The following is a 20820-nucleotide window of genomic DNA, read 5'->3' as shown; positions in this document are numbered from 1 at the left end:
GTGTTGCGTTCAGTGCCTGCTTGATCCAGTTGAAGCTTTGTTGCTGAGCTGGATCCCAAAGCCACTCTGCATCTTGGTGCATCAGGTCCATCAGCGGTTTTGTCATGTCCGCCAGACCTGGAAGGAACTTTGCTAGGTGATTTGTCGAGCCCAGTGAGGACCTCACTTCGAACAAGTCTGATGGTGGGTCGAGTTGAGTGATGGCTTCCACCTTGCTAGGATCAGCACAGAAACCTTCTGCAGATACCACATGTCCTAGGAACTTGACCCTGCTTTGACGAAAGGTGCATTTGTTGATGTTGAGGGTCACTCCTGCTGCTTCCAGCTGGCTCAACACCTTATATAGATTCTTGTCTTCCTCCATCGTTCGCAGGAAACGATGACGTCAGCTTGTAAACATGCCAGACCGTCCTGTCCTTCGAGCACTCGAAGCGTCTCTCATTGGTGCAGCTCTGGTGCTGTCGATATTCCGAAAGGCAGTCTCTGGATAAAGGTTGCGTACTTGCGAGATTGTTCAGCGAGGGGCACCTGCCAGTACCCGGCTCGAGCATCTAGGCAGCTGAACACTTGCACCGGCTAGTTTGGCGAGGCACTTGTCGACTGTTGGCATCAGCATTCCTTCACGAACCGCCTGTTGGTTCAGTTGACCATAGTTGACACAAACTCTCAGCTCACTGCTCTTTTTCTTGGGGAGGGGAGGGGGACTATAGAAAGGCACCACCCTGTTGGTTTTTCCACCTTCTGGATGACCCCTATGTCTTGCATCCTTTCCAATTCCTTCTCTACATGTGGGAGCAGTGGAAGAGGAACTTGCCTTGGATATGCGACGCCGTAGGGCTTGGCATCGTTCTTCACTTTGATGCGGTATTCAGTCTTCATAAGTCCGAGTCCGGATGTCAACCTAGCATACTGATCCAGAAGATCGGAGATATCGCTTGATCACGCACGTCTCCCCAAGCTCGAGTGGGCACTGCATAATGCCAAGAGACTCCACTGCTGGTCGGCTTAGCAATGCCTCTCTCCAGCCTTTGATGACATTGTCGTGTGTGCTTGCACCACGCCGGTCAATTGTGGCTTTGAAGTACCCCACTGTCGCCTTTGGCGTTTGGCCAGCCAGTGTCAGTGTTGAGGTGTTTAGGGGTCCCATGGTCTCCTTGTTGTAGTCGTGAAGTGCAATGGCAGTTACGTCTGCACTGGTGTTGACCTTGATTTGTGCAGGCGAGCCGTTGACATCGACAGTGACTCCCCATGGTTCCGCGGTTGACCGGGTTTTGACCAGGGACTCAAACCGTAACTGTAACCGAAAACGAAAACCGTTTAGGAACGAAATTTTTTCTGTAACCGTAACCGGAACGAAACCGTTATTTGATATTTATAAAAACCGTAACCGTAACCGGAACCGTAAATTATTCACCGGTAACCGGTTTTAACCAATATTAACCGAAAAATAAACTATTAGCTTTTCTGAAGTATGACCTGGAGGAGGGATCTTAAATTGTTGTGGCCATTTGACAGAGTTACTGTCAGCGAGTGGTGTATCTGGTTACATATTTCCATTCAATCTGACTTTAGGAATAAGAATACTCAGATTGAATTAGTGGTCGAGCTTATAATTAAAAAAATTCTATATTTCTAAATCTGCCACACTCCTACATCGCTACATGTATTCAGTACGTGTCGCTTTCAGTGAATTAACTAATAAGTTCGAATTCTCAGATGTCCATCCAACTCGGTTCTATCAAAACCACCGATGTTCCTGACATGCAGTAGCCAGTATAAAGAAACGAGGTAAATTGGCCATCATGCAGAGCTGGCGGAAAAGAAAACCTGGGCCCGTTTGCTCGAAGCGCTAACCGCGGCTAAAGTTAGCAGCAGTACCTAGGAGAGGGAGTTTGAAATCACGTGACTGGGGGCTGGGATGCCGGGAAGCATGGCGGCGCCCCGGTGCGTGAGCGCCGCTCGCTTTGTAACTAATATGTCGTTGTAGCTGCACTATCGGGCGCGTTAGTCAGCAACGAATGGTGCAGGAGGCTTTCGCTTTGTCTTACCTCGCTTAAATCGCAAAGCACGAGCAATGACTTCGCGGCATTTGTTGCATAGTCTTTTGATTCTGGCCTTTCTAAGCCTAATTGAACGCGATAATTGTCGGCATGGCAACGTCTTTGGAAAGCGGATTGCCTTGACTCAATCGACCGGATATTAATAGTACACAAAAGAAGACCAGCGTCCCGCCCCAACAGACCTTTTTCTAAATTACCCAAGCATCGAGAAGAACGTTGGAAGCGTAATTCTATGGTCCGCGCTCGCTGTCCTTCCTCTTATAAACGATTCGAAGTAAATAATCATTATAAGACTTGGACGAACGTGCGTGCAAGGCAAAATTTGTTTTAGACTTTTTCCTTTAGAACAATAGGCCCGTAGCTCACAAGTTTTGAGCAGCGCTGCAGGCGAGCAAAATAGAATATTTAGCTCGCGTTTCGAACATGCATCAATACGCTTCCCCACTAGAGTTTTTTCTACTCAGTTCCATTCTAAATTCCAGCGTAGCAGAGGCTACAAGAGCGAGCTGCGAGCTTTCCGCGTCCCTGCCAAGCACGCGCGCTCGTGCAGTGCGAGCATCGTTCAGGATGACGCGCTTTTCCGAGTAGCTTCGGCTTCACTATCACGTAAAGTGAAATATACGTGCTCGCGGAAGCTGTGAAAGAAAGCAAATATGAAAGGAATGTTTAATGGAACGCTGCGGCCGCAAGCAGCATAATTCTGTTCTTTTTTTTTACTTTTTTTAGACGTTTTGTTACCGCACATCTACAGATGCTGACAGCGGCTTGTATTCGAACGTGGCACGTGCAAAATCGAACGTTACAGCGCCACACGGATGATGCAGCCAGCAAAACTTGGTCGCGTCTTGCGTAAGTCTTCCGGACGCGCTCGCGCCCCCTGCCCAGAGCAACGGGTATATTACTACTGCATACGCCAGCACGCGCAATGCCTGCAACTACACTCGTAGCATGCACCTCGGTGCTTGGGAAATTCGTGTGCTATCAATACAAGGCCGATTGAGTCAAGGCAATCCACTTTCCAAAGACGTTTCCATGCATGCTGACAATTATCGTGTTCATTTAGGCTTAAGAATGGCCAGAATCGAAATACTATCTAAAAAATGCGGCGAGGTCATTGCTCATGCTTTGCGATTTAAGTGAGGTAAGGCAAAGCGAAAGCCTCCTGCACCATTAGTTACTGACTAACGCGCGCGATATTGCAGCTACAACGACATGTTAGTTCCGAAGCGAGCGGCGCTCACTTTGCGGGGCACCGCCATGTTTTCCCGCATCCCTGCCGATCCCTGTCACATGATCTCAGAATCCCTCTCCTAGGTACTGCGGCTAACTTTAGCCGCGGTTAGCGCTTCGAGCAAACGGGCCCTAAAGCCCCTGTATCCTGGGAAAAGTGGCGCCTTCATTGTTGTGGAAACGCGCGAGACACGTTCAGCGCGCCACTTCTGGAAAGAACATGGCGTCTGAAATCTAGCTCAGTGCTGCGCTGTGCCGCCCTGACCTTCCCAAGGGATGCACGTTGCACGTGCCTCGTGCATCGACGCACTTTGCGCTACTTTTGAAACATGAAGGGGCTTTAATGGGCCCTGCTGTTCATTAATAATGTTTATGTTGTTCATTTAGTGTGAAACGTGTCGCGAGTGACGATTTTGAAACAACACAGAAAGAAAAAAAAAAGTCAGGGGTTTGACATTGGCGTTTTGTATTATATATGCAATATATATATATATATATATATATATGCTCGGGCTGAGAGTGGTGGAAGGAGCGAGGAAACGTCAGAAGGGTGTCCGAGTTTTTTTCTTTTCCTTCCCGCGCCGAGACCCTTCTTCAAACCGAGTGGCACCCGCCGCCTAAAGCCCCTTCATGTTTCAAAAGTAGCGCAATATTCGTCGATGCACAAGGCACGTGCAACGTGCAGCCCTTGGGAAGATCATGGCGGCACAGCGCAACACTTAGCTATTCCAGACGGCATGAATTTCCCAGAAGTAGCGCGTCGCACGTGCCTCGAGCATTTAACAACAATGAACGGCGCCACTTTTCCCAGGATAGAGGGGCTTTACCGTCGCCGGCACTGCCACGCCTCTCAGCTTCTCAACATGACAAAAGAAAAAGCCAGGGAGAAGGATGCCTCCTCGTCAAACGCGCCAACGCGCCACCCTCGTCCAACAGACATGGGATGCAATTTCTGCCTCCTTCGCCTGAACCTTGGGAGCTGCCCTGCTTCCAATCGTCGATGGCCTGGCCAATCTCGCCCCACACGGCCAGCAGTCTCAACAGTCTCTCTCGCAAAACTGTGAACGCGAACTGTTCGAACGTCGGCACGGTAAGCTCGAACATCCACAGACGCGCCGAGAGATCGCTTCCAGCATCGCCGGAGGCCTCCCCCTGCCACCGCCGGAGGTATGGCTTCTACGAGAATCATTTCTACCATAGCCACCAGCGCAATCCAACTACCTCTGATAGAGCCCCCACCACCCATGCCGGAGCGAGGGTCCGTCATGCCTACGACATTCTGAGCGACCTCGTCCAGGACACCATAAGTTTCTCCACGAGAGATGTCCATGAGATCAGGCATCTCCCCCGCCATCGGTTCTACTGGGATGACATGCTCCCCGAACACCAGCACCTCATTTTCGATAAACTGGAAGTCTTCCACGTAGTCGCGAGAGGGAACTGTAGGACGGCACTCCTATCCCAGACGTCGAGGATTCGAGTCCGAGGTTTTCAGAGAGCTCCCCGACCAGCTACCCAACCAGCCTCGACGCGGACGCCACACGCCTCGTGCTCCCGCGCACACCAGCTACCGCCCAGACACCAAGTCGAAGAGGCCCCGTAATCGTGAGTCCGGCAGCTACGCTGAGTCTTCGAAACCCACCAGTGCCGTCATCGACGGCACAGTCGTCTCCTCGACGCTCCTGTGCGTTTTTCCTGTTGAGGACATTCTCGCCCATGCTCTTTGCGAGGCTGGCGTCTCTGCCGACCGTGCCCGAGCTGGATCTTGGATCGAAGAAAACGACCCAATGGATCCCGACTCGACAACCACCGCCACCGAACGAATCCTGGAGTGGCTCAGCAGGACCGACAGTCATTGAGCCCCACGCCGATGATGGCTCCTTCGACATGTACGATGGCAAGGAGGAAAACCACACCAACACAAAGGAACACACTACAGACAAACAAAGCGTCGTCGAAGACTCTCAGTCGGACCTGGGTAGCACTGCCTACAAGTCAAAAGCGACGGGACCTACACCGCCAGTCCACTCGACCCAGCAGGCACCTGAAGTCGACTGGGCAGTGTTTAGTGAGGCAAGTAGTTTTCACGGGCCTCCCGACTACGGCGGACTTTCCATTCGCTGCACGAAGGCTTCTTGCCTCACGGCCCGCCCAGCCCAGCTCTCAATTTTATTACTTCATTCCACTTAGCAGTATTTTACTAGTGGATGGCTGTAGTTTTGTTCCTTCCTTCAGTGAAGTGAAGACTCGCCTGCATGTATGAGGTTGAAATCAACTGTAGCGACGAGAAAGTGCGAATGGTTCTTCCAGCATCTAGTGGGAACTTTCTTAGGGTAATTGTTTATAAATGGTGCCAAACAACAGAGTAGCAGTGTTTATTTTAATTTTTATTATATAGAACGCGATGATCCCCGAGTACTAGAAGTAACATGTATGCTCGGGCATCAAACTAAATAATGTAAGTAGATGTAGTGAACAAGAGTTGGAGCTGGGAACGTGTGCAACTTCTGACCAATTAGAAGTATTAAGACGCTTCTAGGTTCCTTGTATTTCACGTTATTGGATATCTGAGACTACTTTAAACAGTTTTTTCTAAAATGGCTGTCTAGCATTTCAATTAGACAAATAATTGGAAAAACCGAAATAAACCGGTTTTTATGAACGTGTAACTGGTAACCGAAACCGTAAAAATTAAAACCGTAAAAAACCGAAACGAAACCGTTATCAACAGGAAGCGGTAACCGTAACCGTAACCGGAACGTTATATTTTTCGGTTTGAGTCCCTGGTTTTGACCTCACCGAGGTAAACTTCCTCAACACCCTTGCTGCGCTCTGAGAAGCGTGTCGATGTTTCATGCCAGCCTTTTTGTGACAGGCACACTGATGCGAAGTGGTCCGTTTTCCTGCAGTGGTTGCATGTCTTGTTCGAAGTCGGGCAATGCGCTATCGTGTGGTCGCGTGCGCCGCCGCACCACCTGCAGTGTCCTGCTTCGGTCTTGTTCTTGTGCTGGTGTAATGCTCGCATGGGCGGTTTTCTTGCTTGTGGCAATAGACTACTTCCATAAAGCCCTACATGCAACACGGCGCGCGTTGCACTCTGGGAACTAGTTGGTCAGCCAAGGAGGAGGGTGGCATGGTTTCGGTTTCGATCGACACGTCGACAAGAGATTATACACAGAGCGTGGACTATTAACGGCCGTTATCTCATGTTTTCTGGTCCCGAGAGCGTCATTTGTGGTGTCTAAACTAATCTAAATGGCCAGACCTCGAAGCTTTAGACAAGTCCGAGACGTATAGCTTGTCTTAACTTATGCTTGTTGTATTTTTGTACTTGAGCCTTTCTGTTAGCGTTCCAATCGAGGTATGTGGACGAGCCACTGCTGGAAATCTCGACGCTGCGAAGCTCAGGGATCTTGCTTGTTTACGAATCAACAAGTTCTAGCAACCAATAAGTATGCGTACATCGAGCTCTCGCCTCTACATTAGTGTTGTTGATCAGGAAGTTTGTTTGTTTCGTGCGTCCATAGACGAAATATCCCTTTTTGCAATTACTGTTTTTCTTAATACGCCTGAGTACGCGAGGTAAAACTCGGAGGCGCCATTGAAAAGCTCAATTTTAACACACTTATCTCTTATCTGTACCGACCCGCAGCATTGCACGAAGTGAGGTCCCCACCCGCTTGCATTCCACTAATGTTCAACATGGCGTATGCGCATAAAGTTATTCTGCCAATCATATAGGCACATTTGCACATACAGACCGTTTTTAGAAAGCAAAAGTCGAGCACTTGTGTGAAGAATGTCGCACCATTCGCCGGCAGTGCGCCGGACAGGCATGAACCCCTATGCGGTGCGCCACACGAGCGAAATTATTCAAAGCGCGTTTGACGATTGCTAAGGGCCATAATATTTGTTATGTGTTTGCTTTCTTCCTGCCTGAGTATGTCGAGATAATTTCAGAAACATCGTTCAGGCACAGATCTTGGGCGTCAGTAAAAGCTCGTCCAAAAAGGCTTAGCGAGGAGTAGGGGTCGCTTGTTGGGGCCTCCGTCGTAGCTAGCCGATCTCAGCGTTTGCGAAAACTTAATCTTCTATCAGCATAAAATTTGAGTGGGAGATATATGATGACACGGGTAAGACACCATAGTAACTTTCGTACAGTAGTGAGGTCGAATTTATTGCGTTTCCTTAAAAGTTCGTGCGTCAACGCTGGGCTCAACTTTGATACTCCTGTGAGAATGCGGCTTGCTTTTTGCCTAGTGAAGTAACAAGAAGCGGACGTTTGGCAAACAAAATAGGTGAAAGGCTCCAGATGAACAAATTTCAGTTCTAGTTTACTGGTACTAGACGGGATTATTGAAATCGAACTCAAAGATGCACTCGTGGGGTGAGGTGACTAAGCCACGTCTTACTATACGTTTGCATACGCACTCATAATATCTGGTGTTTCGGGAACCAAGAAAAGTGCCCCGGTCTTCGTTTTGTATCGCTCGAGAATGAGTGTATTGTACGTTCGTGAAAAGTCAGATAATCGAAAACGTAAGCAGTGCGTTTGGTGCCGGCGTGATAGCATGAGATGAAGCTGCTCAGTCGAAATCGAAACTGAGTGGCCAACTAGTTCCCAGAGTGCACTGCGTGGTATTTCGCCGCGATGGGGCGTGTCGGTTTTGGAAGAAGTCCATTCTTCCTGACTTCATCGGCCGCCGGGGCGCTTGTTCGCTTCTGCGTATCTCTTTTTGTTGCTGCTTGACCACCTTGGAATTATGCCCCGTCAAGATGGCGGTTCTAATGTCAGTTCCGAGGTCAGCTAAAGTATTTCGCTCAGCTTGACGTCGATGAGTCCAATGACGAGTCAATCCCTGACCAATTCTTTTTTCAGTTCCCCGTATTCGCACGTTTCATCCATCTTATAGAGATCCGTAACAAAGGCAATGCCTTTGTTACGGTTTCACGTGCCTCTTGTTTTCGGCTGTTGAACTTCGCCCACTCGTAGGTCACATCAGGGCAGGGTAGAGATGCCTTGAAGACGACTGCATTTTCCACTACAGTCGGACTGGCCTTAGGGCCCACCTGGGGGCATAGGGTAGCTTCCTAACGGTTTACACGGACACACGGACGTGTTGGAGAAACAGAACCAAGTAGACCCAAGAATAGTCGTCGCCATTGCTGTGAAAAAGGCAAAAAGGCAGTCGAATGCATTTTTGCCTTTAGTATTGGAAAGTGCCGTTGTCTTTCAAGGCGTCTCTGTACCCTGGCATGCACTATCATTTTGGTTAGCTTATATATGTTGATTCAGGCTCTCGCACAAACTGCCGTTGACCAAAAGTCCGCATTGGAATTACAGTGCCAGGCTTTACTAAGGGTTTTCTGACTAATAGGTAAGCATCAGGTAGCACCAACTGTGGCAGCCTACCACCAATTAGACATTGCTTTTTGAGACTGGGACGTTTGGTCGCCATTAGTTTGTTAGTCTAACAGACCTTTTCATCTCGGTAGTTGTCTGACCGGCAGATAGTCTAACCGGCAGATAGAAGGTGTTGATGCACTCGTTGCAATTAGGTTGCTTCAATTTGTTTGATTTCGGTTTCACTGTGCATGCGGCTGTGTGATTTCGGTTTCCATGTGATTTTGTTTCTGTTTATGTCATTTTCTCTTAATTTTGTGATACAAATCTGTCCCTTGCAGCCCACAACCAATGAAACAGTGGTACTGAGCCACTTTGACAACCACTAAGTGGTTTTTAGCCTCAATTGCAGGCATTTTTACTAACACCTTTGACACATCTGATTATCTCCATCATTAATTTTGGCTAGGTTCGGTGGCGAAGCGACTGAACTGATGCACAGTGAGGATTCAAGTCTATGGTCGTATTCAATGACACTAGCTTGCAGAAAAATGAACTACTGAAGAGAACAATGCATCATTGCATAGTGAAGAAGCAGGCCCACAACCCATTTAACAATATACTGAATTGTGAAGAACAGACGCACTTGCAAGTTCACTGCTCACTATTTAGTTTTCGTGGACATCAACTGTTTGTAAACTTCGCAGACTGGAAAGTCTCGTATAGTGACGCAGGTAATCTATAGAAGGAAGTGATATTGTTTCTGTCTGTTTCGGACATTTCTTTCATTGTCAGCCCTGCTAAAGTACTCATTAACAGCATATCAGGATATTGGCCTTAGGAAATACAAATTCGGTTAGGGTGTACTCGAGGTATGATATAAGTGAAAGACTCGTCAAGTTATACCTGATAGCTGGCTTCCGTAAAATAAAATTAAAAGGCACAATAGAAGAGACATCAGAAAGTTTGGCAAATGTCGAACACAAGGCAACATGCCACTTCATGAACCTGTGTAGATCAATGTTCACTTGTTTGAACAGACGTGCTTGATGCAGTCAACTATCATTAAATCAAACTCCAGGAAGCCACAGATCTGTTTGAAATATCAGAAGTCTAAATTATCAGAAATTCATCGAAATATGATGCGGCAAAGTAGCAGTTTGTTATAGGAATAGCTGCACATACCAAGCAGATTTTTTTTTTACTTTCCTATACACAGGCCTACTTATAAGCAGCTGCACATAAATCATTGGTGAAGTTCAAAGGGAAAAGTGTTTTTGACTCAAGATTTTCTAATTGAATATTGAATAGTCTCTCCAAGCCTTTTACTTCGATTTGAAATGACAGATTTGGCCATATTGAATGGGTTAAAACAGCGCAAAAAAGACGAAGGACCAGTAAAAGGAAACACAGACACGGCGCTGTGTCTGTGTATTTCCTTTTATTTCCTGTGTCGTATTTCCTGTGTCATATTGAATGGGTGTTTTAACCCATTCAATATGACCATCAACCAACTCGCCCAACTTTCCACCTTGTGACAGATTTGGCATAAAGCTTAATCAAAAAAGACGCCCAGCTATCGTAATCGAGGGAATTTATAAATCTGCTTGATATATGCAAATATTCTTTCTTTAGTCTAAAGTTTAGCCCCCTCAAAACATTAAAAAAAAGTCAAGCACGAATAATGAAATCAGATTGTCAGGACAGTTCGGCTTGCATTATTGCGGTGGGTCATCGAGTGCACTTCTCATTGAGCACAATGCTAGCCACTGAAAATAAATCTCTTCACCATCGGCAGCGTCACGTTCGGGCGATTTTCAAGCCGACATTTTTTTCTCAGCGTTGCATATTACGGGCCCCTAGGCACTCTCACGCTTTCTGTGAATTTTTTGTGCGTGAAGTCCCAAGTTTTATATTTAAATTAATTAAATTGAACTGGCTCATTTAAGCAAATCATAGAGCACTAAAAAAACTTCAGATATGAACAAAGCACGGTGTAGTTTTTTCTAAGTTGATAAAGCTAGTTTATGTTGCAAATGCAATTAAGAACATCAAACATGTAGGTGTAATAATGTGACGAAACAAATTGCTTGATCCTGACGCACCGCGATGCCTAGATTCAGATAAGATGCACATTAAACGTTTGTTACCTATCTTTTCCACAAGTGGAAGACTCTTGGAAAAGATAGGAGGCTATAATGTAAAGCAACTGTTATGAATGAAAATGATGATGCTGTCATGAAACAGGGCTGTTTATGCTAATTGTTTCTGTCACCTTTTTTGCGTCTTATTGTGAATGTTGCGCCGCTATCAGTAAGCAAACCTGAGTTACGTTGGCTTTTGAACCTTTGTGCTATCTTAGAATCATATATATACTCAATGTGCGTCAGTGCTAATGTTGATTCCCGTGCCTCATTTGGCCTCCTCACAGGTATCCGGGAGTCAGACGGTGAAAATAGTCAAAACGTGCTACAGAACTTGGCTGTGTAATGTGGTAATGCAATTGAGTAGTAACATATAAATATTGAATGACAATTTCCGAAGTAAAAAAATAATATCCGGTGAAATGCAACGAAAAACGTCAATACAATGCATCCGCCAAGGTGCGGAGGGGAGAGCAGAGCGACAAGTTGAAGCAACCTAATGGCGGCCGCATCATGCGATTCCAAGATGGCAGCACCTATGCGAGGGTGGGCGAAAAGGCCTTTGAAACGAGCATCCAGAATTGGGTTAAGCAAAATTCTACCAAATGTTCCTCAGAAAAAAAGGAACAGTCTTTTTACCTCTGCTAAAAAGCTACACGTCGCAGGAGAGTGAAACTACAGTGGTTGGGGTAGAACGCAAGTTTGAGAACATGACGTTACTTGAATAAATTAAGGAAAAGAAAAACCAAGCAGGCATCCATCTAAGCCTCATATGGTAAAAATAAGAACTGACATTTATATTGTTAGAAACTCTTGGCAGCAACAAAGAAAAAGTTTCTTAGTGTCAAGTGTTTCTCACCGATATCAATCCCACATCCGTCGACAGTGCAAGTTCTTGTTCACACAATATTAGGTTTAGGTAAACAGCAGCTCATAAAACAATTTGGTTTTTCACTTTTAATCTTTGGATCCAAGTAACGTCACATTCTAGCCCAGTCGTTAACGTCGCATTCTCACAGTTTTAGCTTCCTGCGGTGCAGTTGATTTACGCAGTCCGAAAAAACAATTCTTTGGTATCAAGAACATTTGTACATTTGCTGTTGTTTATTTGGCTTCATTCTTTCAATATAAGCAAGTATGTCTACACTTGGGGTGTGCTCAGTCAGTCTTAGAAATGGTACTCTTACGGATTATACTACGCTGTACAAGGCTAGTGACGTTGCTTCCTTGCGTGTCGAGGGTTTGTTTCTTGTTGATTTACAGTTCCGCTTTGTCCGTGGTTTTATGTTGTTTAGACACTCTTTCAGCCCTTGAATGCAATGTCGAAGGCTGCTGGGAATGTGGCCTTTCTGCAAACAAATTTTGCTGCAGCAGCTCATCACATGTTTAAAGAGTAGGCTGGGTCTGTAGGTCGATGTGCTCGTATCATGACAAGTGGTGTAGCATATAGGGTGGTAATATACAGGGTGTTTTTGCAACGACTTTCAAAAATCCTAAAAAATGGGGCGTTTGAAAAAATAAAAATAAAATAAACTGTCTTCAAGAACAAACTACCAGCCACGGCGGACGTTGCGAATTGCCAAAAACATACTAATTAGCCAGCTAATAAAAATTTGTTAATTAACTTTTTAATTAGTGGAATTAGACATATGGTTCCAATTAGAAAGTGGCTGAGCGTCATCGAAGACCACTAAATCAGCCATTTTCGGAAAGACTGAGCGCGTGAGAAGAGCAGTAGCGCACTAAAGTTACCACTCGTGGAGCAGGTACATGGCTGGGGCTAGATAAGAGGCGGAAAAATTGTTTGGGCGGCTTACCGCAACCGCTAGCCTTGTACCTGCTCCATGAGTGGCAACTTTTGTTCTCGCACGTTCAGTCTTTGTGAAAATGACTGATTAAATGGTTTTCGATAACGCTCAGCAACTTTCCAATTAAAACCCTACGTCTATTTCCACTAATTAAAAAGTTAATTAACAAATCTTAATTACTTAGTTGGCTAATTAGTATGATTTTGGCAATTCCTGACGTGCACCGTGGCTGGTAGTTGGTTCCCGAAAACAGTCTTTTTTTTTCAAATGCCTATAATTTTTAGGATTTTTGAGTCTTTGCAAAAACACCCGGTATAGGGTTTTATGAAAACCTTTCTCATCTGGTAGTTTTACCAGTTGTGGATATTAAATATTGATTGGTGACAAAAGCATGATTTATTAGTCTGGCAATTTCACTACTACCCTCTTTAACATGCCCCCCCCCCTATCATTACAATGTGACATGCAACTTTCCCCCTGTTGAGAATAGTGCTGCAGGTTACCATGTGCCAACCCCTCTAGCAGAGATGTCGTTTTTTCCTTTACCTTTTCTGCAGATTCTGCATTGCCATTTTTCTTATCGGTGACATGGGAGTCTTCCAGTGCATAAGTTGTCCGGTATCCAGACTGTACTAGAAAATCGAGGTCTTATCACATGTGATGATTTTTTTCTTAGAAAGTTTAGTTTTGCTGTGAATCGTTTCATGAAGTTAGTACAAATGTGTTTCCAGGTGCCTTTCTGTTCCTGACTGAGCAAAACGTGACAATTAGTAATTCTGCAACAATTGGTGATCAAGTATTTGTTGATAACAGACATGGGAAGCGCATTTGAACCGAGTTAATGGAAGGACTTGCAGCAGAACCAGACTCAGTGAGAAAGGTCAAGACGTGTTGCAAGAAGTATATTTTTCAGTACAATATGGAAACGGACCATCTTGTATATTCGACCTACATCACCCTGTTCCGGTTTTGTGTTGCATAATAAATGTGTGTTGATTCCAGGCCGTTTTTGTCTAGCCACATCAGTTATAGCATGATGTAAAGGAGTTCTTCATATGGCAGATACCTTTTATTTCTTGAAACCTACAAAACTTCCATCGGTGAATGGGAACTCCCGTTGAATTCGTTGCACGGCGCAGCTGGGCAGTGGCACCCGGTTACCGCGCCCCAGCTTATGGTGAACCCACCAAGTGAATTGCCGGTAGGCAGTGTAGCGGTGCCTCCTAAAATGAGATGATTGCATGAAGTACCAGTCAGTTACCAGTTCAAGAGAATATAATAGAACCTAACTGCAGTTTACAAAAATTTTCTCAATATCTAGTTACATGGTAGCGATTTCGATAATGCAGGAAGAAGCATACCTTTGTATTTTTTATTACTTGTCATCACCGAGGTCAATCAGTCATTGGCATTTATAAAAATTTACTTCTCGTTACGCAATTTTGTTATTTTTTTTTGGTTGGGTGAGATATCGCACCCAAACATGCTGCAATGATGACCTGTATATGTACCAGTTGCTATCTGTATTATCTGAAATGCTATGAATAAAGCGATGGACGAGCTTGAAAGCAAATTTTATTGAATAGTAAACTCTTCATAGATTGTGCATGTTTACACATGTGCTTTATTTGGTGACAACTATTTTCTGCCATGTTGCAAAAGACAGCGTAGCTGCGATAGTGCTTCAACTGTCAAAGCTAGTCGTGCGATAGCATTTGATTGAGAATGAACACAAAGCCATGTGCTTTTGCAGCAGTGCGTAGCTGAAGCACGGTGGAAGCTACATTTGCCTCGACAATGCAGCACAAAACAGGTGATGCCGAGTACAGTGCAGGCAATACAAGTTACAGAACTCTTCTATGGTGGTTTATCCTTTTGTCTTACAAATCCAGAAAAAAATGGAGCATAAGAAAACTGGAATCATGGAATGTTGATTTCTGAAGGAGAGGCAGTATCAAGTGAGAAAATCATCTTGCTTACATCATGACTTCCGTTAGAAATACAATATACATACTCTTGTGGGCCCCTGTCTCCTGCATCAAGAGGGCAAAGTACCGGAGCTTGAGGTACTCTAGGTCCAAGATGTCGGTGTTTAGGCAATACAGCTCGAACAAGGGGTGCTTTGTTACACAAGGCACACCCTGGTCACTGCAATACGCAACACATTGTGCAACTCCCTGCAGCACACCGACTCCTCGACTGTCTGCATTGGTCTGCAGACGCTGCCACAGGAGCACCTGTTAGTACAAAGAGATTTGTTTTTCTATTTATTCACCCTTAATATTCTCGAGACCTACAAAGTGTGTGGTATGTACAAATATGTTCGTGAAAAAGTATTAAATTCGCACAACCTTCACAACGTGTGTTCTTTACATCTTTGGTTTGCAAGCACTCACAGTAGATTACATTCCTTCAGGGAAGATTAGTAGCCGAGCATGTTGAACGGAACATGAAATCGCCGAACCAGCTGGGGATGCTGGGCTCTGTCCATCCATCCCTCTCCTGTTCTATCTCGATGAGCATCGTACCGCCGTGTACCGTTACTACATGACATATTGCACTGACGCAATGTCTCGGCTACAGTGTGAAGCACTGTTGCTGCACTACGGCAGGCAGTCTTCAGCGATAAGTGTGAGCGAAGATGCTACCAGAGCGAGCGCGATGCTTTGAGCGGGACCGCTGCGCACGCGCGAAGGGGAAACGTCGTGCAAAACCACCTCGGGCTTGTAGCATGGTAGCACTGGTTACGTACGCACTTGCGACGGAGCACCCGGGCAGATTGTGTTGCTACATCACGAAAATAAAAAGCGCGAAAGACGAGGACAAGTGGAAGACTACACAGGACAAGGGTTTGTCCTGTCTAGTCTTCCACTTCTCCTTGTCTTTCGCGCTTTTTTATTTTCGTAATGTTTACCCAACTAGGCCAACAAATTATTTCGCTAAAGATGTTGCCTGAACGATCCAGGCCTCGCGCGGGGAAAGCTCTTTCGAAGGCCACAGGCGCTTTTTTGTTTGAAACTTGTGTTTTTATACATCTTTCAGTCCTTCCATAAAAGCGTTTCGCGGCACATTCATTGCCGTGTTCGTGCGTACGTACACTTTTGGATAGCCGCCGTTGCAAGCGTACTTTAGCTACTGATCTTTGTTAACGCGAGCGCTCCTTCGACAAAACCACGTTTCGCAAGCTTACCAACAGAAGTTACACGCTAATACAACGACCTGGTTTAGACAGCGTACTTTCATCATTCATGACAGCGCGGCTAGCGCGCTGTCATTAAATCGTCTCGCTGCTTTATTACACGTGCGCGCGCGAATGCATTCGCGGACTCTTCTGTGACTAGGCCCACCAATTCGCCGTGCCGACGCGCCGGGCTGCTGGTGGATGTGGGCTGCCTGGTCAGCCTGGCGTTTCCGGAGAGTCGGACGACTCCTCGTCTGTTGCGGACGACGATGCCGAAGGATCGTACAGATATGGCTCCTAGCCGAATCGCTTTTCGCCCACCATAGCCATCAGCGATCTGTTGACGTCTTCGTCTTCGCTAATGTCATCGTACCCACTGCCGCTGCCACCACTCTCGTCATGTAGACCCGCCATCGTACACTCAAGGCAGTTGAAGCAGCTCTGACACCTCCGCGCCTCTGCTGCCTCTGCTGGCCCCGCGATATCTACAGCCCTTGGGTACTTCGAAAAAGCGAGATTGTAACGCGTTGACGCCTCCAAGTGGCAAAACTCGTCACTACGGTACGCTTGGTCGTCCGAGGCATGATGACGTCAAGACGTCTGCCGGATCTGCCGAGATGTATCGCGCTCCTCCATGGCTGATTTTGAAGCGCTCGCCAAAATCGCGGCATTTAGAGCCAAAAATATAGCCATCTGCTCAAAATACGACCGGGCGATTATTCATTACAGGCTTAGCTGATCATATTGAACTCATTTCTTGATGTTTTCTCTATATTTCAAGTTTCGATTCCGTATCCCTTTAAGGCCTCCATCATGGAGTTCTATCAGGACGACGCTGTCTCGTACTGCCTACCGGTAAAAAAAGGACGTGCTACGTGGTCGCCAAAAGCGTCGGTTGTTGCTCAACTTGAAAGAGATGCACGAGGAATGGAAAAAAAGCTGCGATTTCAGGTGCGGTTTTTCAACATTGGCAAGTCTGCAGCCTTCACATTGTGTCCTAGCAGGGGGGAGCGGCACTCACACAGTTTGCGTGTGCATGCAACACCAAAATTTTAAGCTCATGCTTCACGCTACAGGATTAGACGAAAGCACCGAAGAACTTCTATCCACTACAGTATGTGATCTACACAATGAAGAGTGCATGCTTGACAGGTGTGCGAAATGCCCAAGTACAGATTTTGCTGATACTTTGCTCTGCAGCGCTCCACTTCTTGACTCGGAAGAAACGGATTACGTCCATGTGCAACAGTGGGTTAGCGGAATGCGTTGCCAACTGGAAACCATTGTTCTGACACCAGACGAGTTCCGCAAAAAATTCTTAGATATGCTGAAGGCACTGAAGGCTCACCACTTTGTGAGCAAACAACAGGCACGATACTTGCGGGAGCGTAAAGCAAACATAGGAAAACACGAGGCAATAGTACTCATGGACTTCGCTGAAAATCATAGTTTCATCGTGCAGGACGCCCCGCAGTCCTATCACTGGGTGAATACTCAGGCACACCCCGTTGTTATTTACTTTCGCAAACAAGAAGCCACCACCCCAGAGATTTCTATAAAATCATTCAGTTTTATTTCTGACTGCCTAGAACACGACACGGTGGCTGTTTCTGTATTTCAGAGTGAAGTAATTAAGCTATTGAAGCGAGACCTTCCGCAAATGTGAAAAATTCACTACTTTTCAGATGGTGCGTCCTCTCAGTACAAGAATAAAAAAAAACTTTGCAAACCTCTGTCACCACGAAAATGATTTCGGCATTTTCGCTGAATGGAATTTTTTTCGCAACGTCCCACGGCAAGAGTTCTTGTGGCGGAGTCGGGGGTACAGTGAAGCGTCTGGCAGCAAGGGTCAGTCTTCGAAGTTCTTCGAGAACCAAATCATGACCCCCCAGCAGCTCTTTACCTGGGCCAAAAATAACATCGGGGGCATAACAATACTTTGGGTGCCGAAAGAAATGGTTGAAGAAAAACGAGCTCAACTCGATCCAAGATTTAACTCAGGGGTCCCCGTCAAAGGGACAAGAAATTACCATCACTTTAAGCCTGCGTCACCATCTACGCTACGTGCTGGACTTACGTCCTATTCTGCGACGCAAGAATTTATCATTTCAAAGCCGATTTGAACACAAACGACGCGTGAGCCTTCAACGGCGCGCATTCGTCAACACCACATCACCTCGTCGTTCGAGATTGCCCGTTCACGGGTCTTTTGTGCTGCTGTTTACATCTGTCCTGACGTTAACAAGAGAGAGTGATCGGGTTCTGTATGTAGGAAACAGCTAGCTTACTAATGGATGCTCTGAACCGGCAGCGCTAAGCATCTCCTGACATCAAGACACTGGAAGATCACAGGAGGACATCGCCGCGTAAAACGGTCGAAATGGGAAAAGTCATAAAGCAACAAGAGCGAAAAACAGCCCCTTTCAACCGAAATGCACCCGACAGCTCAAGGTCCTGCTCCCTACCTGCGTGGGCCCACCGTTACACAGTCGCACGCTTCGCCGGGCTCGACGGTGCCGTGCTGTGCAGAGAAGAGGCACAAGAAACGACACCAGGTTGCGACGTAAAAGCTCAACTTCAAAATGTTTTTTTTGTATTTAGAACAAAATTATTTTAATTAAACTTACAAGAACAAAAGGCAATAAACTCTTCTGTAATAGTCACCATGTTTCGCATTTTTGTTTCGACCACCTCAAGGCAGAATTGACGGCTCTTTAAACGGCAACACGAAATTTTGCACAAATTAAGTTGTTTTTTCTGCAAGATATTTAGTTGTACGGCCCGAAACTTTTTTTGTGCAGTATATTCACAGGGTTTCCAATAAGAATTTTAATGACCTGCAGCAACGAAATAGTTTGTAACCAAACTATCAAAAAGGCTAAAATTCTCATATATCACTTTTTTTTAAATTGCTTCAAGCGAATATCTATGATCCTTATTACACAACAATCAAAATACCCTGTGGTTTTTAGGAAAAAATAGTCCACTGTTCTATAAAAATATCTTCATTTTCATCAGTTAATAAATGACTCATAGTTTCACTCCTTTTTTCGAGTTCAAACCGCCATCACCCTATGAAATTTGTTTCTCGTCAAAAAATATTTGAGAGAAGTACCACAAACATTATGGTGAAGAACCATTGATTTTATTTTAGAAATCGGAGGTCGCCGTGGGACCTTTGGCATGGTATGAAGAAGTCCACGTCAGCTGATGCCGCCCTTCGATTAGGCATCGCGTTTAGGAGTATGAGGAGCCGCCCTCGGGTACAATCGGCACAACGGGCCTGCTATGGCGACGCGCTGGCGGCACCCCCGATTAGTACACGATACCCGCCGTTTCTTCCCTCACAGCCAAAAAAGAGGCACGAGGGGAAGCGGCCAGCAAACTTCGTTGTTTCTTTGGACCTAATCGCGTCGGCTATTCTCGCAGGTGGCGTGCTGTGCGGCGAAGAGGCGTTAAGAAGCGACGCCGTGTAGTGGTGCGAGAGTTCAACTTCAAAAATTGTTTTCTCGCTTTTAAGAAAAATTAATCTGATTAAACTTTCAGAATCAAAAGACGATCAATTGTTCTTCCAAACCCACCATATTTTGCATTTTCACTTGGACCACCTCAGGGTGGAATAAACGGCTGTTTATGCGTCAAAACGCGCTTTTTGGCAAATTCAGGATATTTTTTTTTTTACTGCAAGATGTTTAATTGAGCGGTTTAAAATATTTTTATAGGTTATACACCTAGAGGGCAACCAGTAAAAAGTTATATTAGGTCCCGGGAACAAATATATATTTTTTAATAAAATGACAAAAATAATTATTTTTGAATAAAATGATGTATTTAATAAAAAAAATATTTAAATTAAACAAAACTGCGCAAACTCAACCACAATATAAGCCGACAACCGTGCAAATTTAAGAAAAAAATATTGTTGGGTGTTTCATAAAAAAGCAGATTTTTCGTGAATTATTGAATGATGCCTAGTTTCACGCTGTTTTCAAAAATTAAAATCGCGCTCGCGTCATCACAAATTTTGTTTCGTCAAAACTATTTTAAAGTATGGTAGTAGGACATTGTGGCCGAAGCCCATGAATTTTATTTTTTTAGAAATCGGAGGTGGTCGAGCGCAACGTCTGGGACGTTTCACGTGGAATGACCCTTTTCTGAACCTCAACCACCTGCCTGCCCCTGACCGTTTCGAACTGGATGAGTATCGTTAAACGGTGCGTTCGTAGGAACACTACTTCAAAATACACGTTACTGACCACCCCGGGCTGGAGGTCACAGTTACTGATCTATTGGTACACGTCACTGCACTGGCAAATATTCCAGCACATCCGGGGCACTCTTCGTCTCATTTAATTGCCTGACCAACTTCCCGCAGTCTAAATATCACACCCGAACTTTTCTAAGCCTGATTTCGTGAAAACCAGTAAGGCGTGAAAACGTTATTTGAAACTGAAACTGTGGCGGAACATGAAAACCGGACTTTGAACTTTGTGCACTCGGAGTTAAAAAAAAAAAATCATAAACCTTCAAAGTTTTTTTTTTATTTAGTTTTGAAAGGGAATCGAAACCTTCGAACTTTATGTAAAAAGAAATTCAAAATCTTCGAATTTATCGAACTTTACGTCTTTAAAAATTCGAAACGTTCGCATTTTAGATCCAAAGAAATTCGAAACATTCGAATCTGCCGATTTGCAAATCAGGAAAGTTCGAAATCTTCGAATTTATCGAACCGCAAGTAAAGAAATATTCGAAATAATCGACTCCCGAACTTCTAAAAACCGTGAAAGCTTCGACCTTTTGGAATTCGAAACCCCACAATTTTGGAAAGTTGCGAATTTTTCGAATTTGAACCTCCCTACGGTCGCAAATATCGAAACTTCTTGAAATCGACATCAGTTCGGTTCGAAAATATTGACACCTTTCGAATCCGAACCTAGGGTGGTTCGCGGCATGCCTAGTTAAAGTTCTGGGGTTGTTTCCCATTCCCGGCCGTCTGTCTCCGTATGGACCAGGCTACACAACTCTCGGTGCAACTGTTTATTTGAAGCTCACG

The 20820-nt window shown here is 45.4% G+C and overlaps 1 pseudogene; it reads right to left on the bottom strand.

Moving 5' to 3' along the window:
* Positions 1–13655: 13655 nt before the first annotated feature.
* On the bottom strand, positions 13656–15904 carry LOC120846397 (annotated as a pseudogene).
* Between the last annotated feature and the right edge of the window lie 4916 nt (positions 15905–20820).

Source organism: Ixodes scapularis, unplaced genomic scaffold (genome assembly GCF_016920785.2).
Source record: "Ixodes scapularis isolate PalLabHiFi unplaced genomic scaffold, ASM1692078v2 PGA_scaffold0__279_contigs__length_252992795, whole genome shotgun sequence".
In the NCBI taxonomy this organism is placed as follows: Eukaryota; Metazoa; Arthropoda; class Arachnida; order Ixodida; family Ixodidae; genus Ixodes; species Ixodes scapularis.
Note: the sequence above shows the minus strand (reverse complement) of the source record. Positions and strands in the feature narration are given on the sequence as shown.